The sequence below is a fragment of the Homarus americanus genome, unplaced genomic scaffold (assembly GCF_018991925.1).
Source record: "Homarus americanus isolate GMGI-L3 unplaced genomic scaffold, GMGI_Hamer_2.0 scaffold149, whole genome shotgun sequence".
Classification (NCBI taxonomy): domain Eukaryota; kingdom Metazoa; phylum Arthropoda; class Malacostraca; order Decapoda; family Nephropidae; genus Homarus; species Homarus americanus.
In genome coordinates, this window is record NW_024722636.1 from 19,196 (window position 1) to 28,348 (window position 9,153).

Genomic DNA, 9,153 nt, shown 5'->3' on the forward strand with positions numbered 1-9,153 from the left:
TTAGTGGCAGAGGAGGTGATAGTGGTGGAGAGGAGGTGGTGTGTGTTAGTGGTGGTGGGAGGAGGTGGTGTGTTAGTGGTGGTGGAGGGAGGTGATGTTAGTGGTGGTGGAGGGGGAGGTGGTGTGGTGGAGGAGGTGTGTTAGTGGTGGAAGGGAGGTGGTGTTAGTGGTGGTCGAGGTGAGGTGGAGGAGAGGTGGTGTTAGTGGTGGTGGAGGAGGTATTAGTGGTGGGTGAGAGGAGGTGGGGTGTTAGTGGTGGTGAGGAGGTGGTGTTAGGTGGTGGTGGAGGAGGAGGTGTTAGTGGTGGAGGGGAGATGGTGTTGGTGGGGAGGTGGTGTGTTAGTGGGAGGAGGTGTTAGTGGTGGGTAGAGGCAGAGGTGGTGTTGAGAGGGGAGGTGGGGATAGTGGTGGTGGAGGAGGTGGTGTTAGTGGTGGAGGGGAGGGGTTAGTGGTGGTGGGAGGGAGGTGGTGTTAGTGGTGGTGGAGGTGAGGTGTTAGTGGTGGTGGAGGGAGGTGTTAGTGGTGGTGGAGAGGAGGTGGTGTTGGTGGTGGAGGAGGTGGGTGTTAGGTGGGAGAGGTGGAGGTGGTGTTAGTGGTGGTGGAGAGGTGAGGTGGTGTTAGTGGTGGTGGGAGGGAGGTGTAAGTGGTGGAGGGAGTGGTGGTTAGTGGTGGTGGAGGTGGGGCGAGGTGGTGTTAGTGGTGGTCGAGGGTGAGGTGGTGTTAGTGGCATAGGGGAGGTGGGGATAGGTGAGAGATGGAGGTGGTGTTAGTGGTGGCATGGGCAGTGGATAGTGGTGGTGGAGGTGATGTGAGTGTGTGAGGTGGGTGTTAGGTGGAGGTGATGAGTGGTGTCAGTGGTGGTGGGAGGAGGTGGTGTTAGTGGTGGTGGAGGGCTGAGGTGGTGTTAGGTGGTGAGGTGAGGTGTGGTGGTGGAGGAGGAGGTGGTGTTAGTGGTGGTGGAGGAGGTGGGTGTTAGTGGTGGTGAGAGGTGAGGTGTTAGTGGTGGAGAGGAGGTGTTAGTGGTGGTGGAGGTGGTGTGTTGGCAGGCTAGAGGGTGAGGTGGTGTTATGGTGAGTGGTGTTAGTGGTAGAGGTGAGGTGGAGAGGGAGAGGTGGTGGAGGTGTTAGTGGTGGTGGAGGAAACAGTGGTGGGTGGAGGAGGTGGCAAGAAGGTGGAGGGCTGAGGGTGTTAGTGGTGGGTGTGGAGGAGGGTGTTAGTGGTGGTGAGAGTGATGGTGGTGGTCAAGGTGGTGGAGATAGTAGGGAGAGGTGGTGTTAGTGGTGGTGGGAGGTGAGGTGGGGGAGGTGGTGGTGGAGGGGAGGTGGTGTGTCAGTGGGGTGGAGGGGAGGTGATGTTAGTGGTGGTGGGAGGGGAGGTGTTAGTGGTGGTGGGAGGGGTGATGTGGGTGTGTGGTGGTGGTGGAGGGGAGGTGTGTTAGTGATGGTAGAGGGAGTGTGTGTGTGGTGGTGGTGGAGGGGAGGTGGGTAAGAGGGAGATGGAGGGAAGTGGTGGTGGAGGGAGGTGGTGTTAGTGGTGGTGGGAGGGAGGTTTTAAAGAGGTGGTGTGTGAGTGTGTGTGGAGGGAGGGAGTGTGTGTTAGTGGTGGTACTCTTACTAAAGACGAAGAAGGTACTGCCAAGCAGAAAAGCCACCGAAACACCGATGTGGGTGTCTGAATCCAGCAGGTTCCCGAAGCATCCAGAGTGACCTTCAGCTATCTCCACCCTGGATGAGAAGCTACTGCCATCAAAAGATGAAAAATAACAAAGCCTGAGGATGGAATCCCAGAGTGTATAAAGGAGACTCTGCATTGTGCCGCCTCCACCTGGAGAATATGAAAAGGAGAGGCCAGACTAGCACACAGAAGCCAAGCATGTCCAAAGCTGGCAAGAATATAGCTACTTGAGACAAAACTTCCAGAATCCCAGTGTGAGGTGAAGCATCATATGGCACCACTGACATGATCTTTCCCAGATACAGGAAAATGCAGAGAAAAGCGGGGACTGTAACATGCTCTTCACGACCAACACTGGTCAACAGGAAGCTTGGCGGACAGCAGTTTGGCTGCTTACCAAAATTAAGCCATTGAGGCAACTCACGATGGCATGAACGGCGGGTGATCATAGAGCGGATGAAGGATTTTCAAAATAAGACGACTCAGGCAGGAACAAAGGTGTCAGCAGCTTGTTACTGAACTTCATTATAGATGACTTTGCCACACTGAGCACACACAGGAAACAAAACAGATGATGTACATTTTCAAGTGGAAGAATAAGACTCAGATTTTTAACTCAGCCAAGCTCAGCAATACCACCACCAATCCAAGTAATGGTAATATTTTTACCCACTTACAGATCTGGCTTGTACCACAACACTGCAGATATCGACGAAGAGATTCAGCATCGGGACAGATGCATCTTAAGCCATTTTAGTGTTTTCTGAAGGTAAGAAGCGAAATTATCTACAAAAAGTTACACACTCGTATTTTGAGCAGTAGTCCTCCCACCATGCTATATGGCAGTGAGACATAGGTCACATTCAGGAGTCACCTCAAGGCACTTGAAATTTTTCACCAACGTAGTCTATGTTCCATCCTTCAGGTTCGCTGGGAGACAGAGAGAACAAATGCCAGTATTATCGCTGACACCATCTGGCAAGACATCTAGGCTGAGTATCCAAGAACAACTACGTTTGATTGGCCATGTTACAAAGCATGGACGACAGTAGACTGCCAAAGCAGCTGCTACAGTCATCTAACGAACAGTAAACGTAACGCTGGCGGGCAGAAAGGTATATGGATGAATGCTTAAGACAGGCTGAAAAAGTGTAAAATCGATCCCTCACAGAACGATTACTACACACAACAATGGAGGAATACCACAAATTGGTGTCAATACTTTCCCGACTGCAAACCAAGGTAGACAAGCACAAGCGCCAGAAAGACGATGCCGCCGCCCTCCCCGCCATCCATATGTGCCGCTTTAGTCACCTTAAAACTCACCATCCTATAGGTGACATCTTTAATAACTCGCTATCATTGTATCATAGCTGGATGATCGTCAGACTCGATTCAAAGTGACAGCAAATTAGTGTGTGTGAATATTAGCTCCTCCCCAGCTTATTTCACCGTATGATTAAACACCCTAACGCTTTCTGGAGGGTCTGGGCGGTAGGTAGTGACAGCTACTGGAAACAGGGGTACTACCGCCTGGGAGAATGAAACGTATGTTGTCAATGAGTGAACCCTGCAGCCATATGGCAACAAAAAAATAGTGACAAAATCCCAGGTTGCTGACCTGAATTTCTGCCTCATTTACACACAATTGCAGGGTTTCAATTGTTTCTCTTACTTTAACAACATATGTATCGTTTCTCACTCTTGATCTCTTTTATATCTTTAATTATTGTATTTATTATGGCTCACTTTCTCGCCACCCAGGCCCCAATGTGGGTCGGTGACCTGTGCATGGGTGGGCTGATCCCCCTAAAAAATGTTTTCTGAGCATTACGGTGATTAATTGTCACGTAAACTAAGCGGGGGATTCACAATTTTCAGTGGATCAATTTTTATTTATATATAAATATTTCAATTGGTCTCCTACTCTCGGTAAAGCCTGTTAAGCATTCATACCATTTACATAATTACAGAAAATATTTGTTTAATCATTTACATTTAGAGGAGTCTTCTAACATTCTGGAAATGTAGAGTCAGAATCCTTAATCAGATTACATGTTTTAGAATAGAAATTTTGAAATATAAAACATCTGAAATATGAATGATTAAATTTGGAATGTAAAAAAAAGTGGAACCTTTGAATTAGAATCTTTGAATAAGAATATCTAAAATCATGAATATTAAATCAAAATATCAAATACGAATTATTAAATTAGAATCACTAGATCAGTCATAAACACAGAGCCTTTCACACTGGGATCTATGGTTTAGAATTTTCTGGGCACCTGACATAAAATGTTGAATTTCCTACTGAACGGAGCGATAGAGAGAGAGAGAGAGAGATAAGTGTCGACAGTCTCCAGGAGTTTCGAAAGCTTTAGTAAAATACTTAAAGACACATCATTGACCTCCTAAGACAGACTGTTCTTTTCTAGAACCGAAGCATAAATAAGTTGTGTTATTCAGTTCTATTTTACGAATCACCTGAAGACAGCACATCCAAGCTAATATTTTCCCTAACGGTATGGATAGGGAGTGGGGGTAGGGTTTAAGATAAGCAAGTTTGGTTAAGTCAGGTTAAATTATGTTTGAGTAGATTAGGTTAGGTCAGCGTTACGGCGGTTAACCTTTAATTGAAATAAATCGGGTTGTCTAATCTTCAGGTTATTCAATTTTTATTTGGGAGTGATCCATCTATCAGGTGAGATCCAATTTGCTTTTGAAAATATAATCGGGAAAAATAAATACATAAATAAATAAATAAATATATATATATATATATATATATATATATATATATATATATATATATATATATATATATATATATATATATATATTTATTTATATATATATATACCAAGAATGAGGTCTTGACACAGGCGCCGGTAGATATTTTCACAAGTAAGCGAGAGTTTCTCAAGGCTCAAGTACAGCCAGGAAGAGTTATGATAATGCAACAATCGTCGTTTATTCACAATCCCCTGACAAATTCTTTAATACTAATGGATATAGTAAGTTAACGTTATCACAAACAGTATTCCAAATAATACTTGGTTCAATAATGGTCTTGCTAATGAATGATTCACATGGAAGTGTTTCAATGTGATGAAAGGATTCTCTCATAAGAACAATTAAGTAATAAATTTCTCTCGAGTTTTTTAATATCGTACGTATATATATTTTTTTACTCTAGTATACAGTCCTTGCAAGTCGGTTAAATAAACTTCATTACATTTTTTCCATGAGATAGTGTACCTTCATCCACATAAATTAACAAGATACTTTTAATAAACAAATTCCTAACTATATTTGGATTTTTGAAAGCAATATAATGATTTATGTCGGGTTTATAGATCTGTGGTTCCCTGTGGTGGTCAGGGTCTTCTTGATGTTATATTTGCTTGCAAGGCCACCGTCTTCTCCCAACCCCCCCCCCCCCCCCCCGAAGCTCCCACAAACGAAGCCAATGTTTTTAGCGTTACCTTTTCTGGTTGATTACAAAATTCATAAACAGTTTTAAGATATTCGTACATTCTTTTTTTTACCTTACTGAGAATAATATACAGCATCTTGTTATTACAGTCTACGTGCAATTGGAGGTAATTTTTTCCGCCACATTCATTTAAGTATTTTGTCACCGTATGTGAAGAACAACATGCTGTCACAACAGTAAAAAGACTCTTGTCAAAAGTTCAATGGAGGAACAATACAGCCTTGGGGGCCTTTGTGTGTATAGAAGAAGTTGATAGTAATAATAATAATAATAACAATAATAATAATTAACGGTTTATTGAAAGATCATGGCAGCGGGAATGCTGAAAATATACAGTTACATAATTGGGGAATGGGTCTCTTGATTTACAAATAATATATAAGTAATATAAGTGACACAAATATGACATATAATAATTAGGTGTGTGTGTGTGTGTGTGTGTGTGTCTGTACAGTAGATAAGATGTTTATAGCGCGTATATTTACAGTACGTGGGTAAGGATGATGGTGTGTGCGTATATATGTGTGTGCATACAGGTATATTTCATAGTGTGAGTGTGTATGTGCTCAGAATATGTTCACACACCTACACACACGGCAGAGTGATGTCTTAGATATACTGGGGTCTGTCATGTGCCTGAGCGCTCGGGAACTCGCATAGCGTGAGGCATATGCTCACGCCTACATTTCACACAAGCTATTATCTTGTTAATTGTACTTATTATATTATTATTGTTCTTAGTTAGTTAAGTTAATTGTATATTTATGTATGTTATTAATATGCATCATTGTCTTACTCTGTTAAGTCAAATCAAGAGTAGTATTAATTAATTATATAAACTATCCAGCAAATGTCCTGGATCACGTGATATGAGACGCTCTCCTCCACCGCGTGGGCACCCTTCCCCAGTAGCGAAAAACCGTGGCATAGGGTAGACGTGTCCATTCGTTCTCTAGCCTTGACCCTTGTCTAGTGCCTTACCTAGTCTTCTGCAATGCCCTAGGGGTATAAGGTATTAGTGACACGTTTAGTTAGGCCTAGGAAGGGATCCTGGTGGTAAGGAATCTCCTGTTCGGTAGGAAATAACTATTTTGTAGGGATTGTTGTATATATATATATTTTGTATGTCTGTGTAATATAATTATGTTAAGTAATATTCGTTTGGTATAACTCCTTACGGTATATTTTCACCCTTCCGGCATCACTCTTATTTTAATATACAATTACTTATTCCCTTAAATTCATGTTTGCTAGTCATTACTCCCTTTAGAACATAAATTGAATTAATTAATTATCTTCCCTTTTGTGACTTACTTATTTCAACTTGTTCATACTTATTCAAGTACATTTAGTTGAGTAGGTTTTTGTGGGGATAATTATTGCCGTGTTCCCTATTTGTTCCTTTATTTGTTAATAACTTGGGGTAGGTTTCACTCCCCAGGTCTAAAGGGTAGTGGGATCGCGACAGGTCTAATAAAGATGATATTGATTGTTATCTTGTATTAGCACACAGGAATAAGACTTACAATTACCCCCAGTATAAAGGGTGTGGGATCGCGACAACCCCCGACAGGCGCCGACTACAGCGCTTATGTCACGTCAACACCATCAAGCTGTACCACACACGCCAGCACCCCAATTTGTTGCTGATGATTCAGTTCCCGTGTGTGCCGTTGACACTTTCTTGGTAGACGGTGAGAAAGAAGAGGAAAAGAAGGGGCAGTCCACTCACCCTGTCATCAGTCAGGGTTTGCAGTCCAACCCGTGGAGTTGCAGGAGAAGCTACAGCATCTACCGGGACACCAGAGAGCTGACGTGCTGGCCGCCATCCAACAACATCCTTTGTCTTCCAAGACATGCCTGGCTGTATCCACTGCCGTGGTGCATGGTATTGATGTTGGTTCTGCTAAGCCTACCAAGCAGGCTCCCCCAGCGAGTGGTGCTCACCAGTCACTCTAGTACCGAAGGACGGCACTCTCGATTCTGCATCGACTTCCGCAAGGTCAAAGCCGTCACCATTAAGGACAGCTTCCTCTACCAAGAGTCGACGACTGCATCGAAGCAATCGGGAACGCCAAGTTCTCTGAGATTGATTGCCTCGAGGGTTTTTGGCAAGTACCATTGACCCGTCGTTGTTACGTTTTAAGTGCAGGAAAGTGGCTTTTCATCGTAGAACTCGGATACCTTCACACTGGATACTACCCAAGAGATTATGGTGTATCACTACGTAGAATTTTTGCCTGCTTCCCGGCAATGTTATGTACTGATAAATGATGATTTAGTGAATTCCACTAACTTCCAACATCCATTCCGGGTTATTGGTTATATTGTCATAATCTGTAATGAGCCAGTTACCTTGGTAATAATGATAATAGAGGATCACAGATACGGGCAGATGATTGCACTTACAAGCTGCCGGGCACACCGGCCACACTGGACTTATAATTTGCATGATAGCTCAGTCACCACATTCACGCCACAGTACCGTAAGTTGCAGGGAGAGTTTGTCAACCTGGGTGAATTACACTGTTTAGGATCTATTAGGCTGCCTGGAGTGCTCTTGTAGCAAACAGGCTCACTTATTGGATTTCACTTCCTTACAGGATGTAAGAATTTGTCGCTGGACTTAACAAAAAAATTCCTGGGGATTTGGTACACACAGACCTGTAGCACTGTAGGACTGTATGGCCCCTGATCTTAAAAAAGTTCCTAAGTGGAGCAGGAGAGGTTCTTTCCTAACCCATGTCTAAAGCCCACTGGCTAAATTGGTTTTTTTGAGGCTTGAAGTGATGAACAGCACACACTGTCTCCACTGGCCTGCCCCCCACATGTCCCAGTCATGTATTGGCCGGTTACCTTATCTCACCGTAAACAAACATTTGGGATGCATAGGTGGAGGCCCCAACGCAACCTACACAGTCGTGTTAAAGACATCTACAGTCGGTGACATTAGGTAATCTGCAAATTTTAATAACAATGTTCTGCCTTCGGGCTTTGCAATGTCCCTGCTACCTCTCTGAAGGCTGATGTCACAAGTCACGTCCACTGGCCTGGTTGTGTAGTATATTTAGATGATGTTGTAATTTTTTTTCTGACACTTGGTCAGACCATTTACGTCAGCTAGACGCTCTTTCACTGAGTTAGAAAAATGTAGGACTTGTTATAAACTAAAGCAGTCAGAATTTGTTTTGTGCTCAACTTTATCTGGGGACATGTAATTGCTGGGGAAATCATTCCCACAGCAAGGTGACACTATTTCAGATGCCTGTTCTTGTAAATGTAAACGACAAGTCTGCAGATTTTTGGGTTGTGGGTTATTACCGCTGAAATATTTGTAATTTTGCCGAGTTGGCACTACCCCTTACTGATTTGTTGTTGGAAGAAGGGTAATATATTTTTGTTGGACTTCAAGGTGTCAGGATTCTTTTCAAACTCTGACAAATGTATTATGCTCATATCCTATTTTAGATCCCCAAATTTTTCTAAGCCTTGCAAGCTTTCAGCCTGTGATGCTGGTGATCTGTTATATAGACCCACAGAATGAACACTTATGTCATATCAAAATTTGTGCAAGGACATTTTTATTTTATGGGGGAAGTGTTATGACCGTGTCGTATTTTTCTACCTTTTTAATATAACATGCTTCCATGTTGTTCCATATTATTCCTAACAAATCATATTCCTGGACACAAAATATTCCCAAGAACAATGTCCAGTCCCGCAATCTTTAAGGGACTGTTGTACTTTCTTGTTGTGTATGTATGTGTGTGTGTGTCTGTGTTTCCCTTACACATTCCCACCAACACGACCCCCTCCCCTATAGGTCGGTCCACAGTTTGGAAGATAAAGTGGTGGAATTTGGTAGGGAGGTGCCGGTGACCTGGAGTATAAACTGTACAATTTATACACACATACATCCCCAACTGTCTTCAACATACCTCAATCATTTAACCCACATTTAGTTGACATTTAAGATTGTGTAA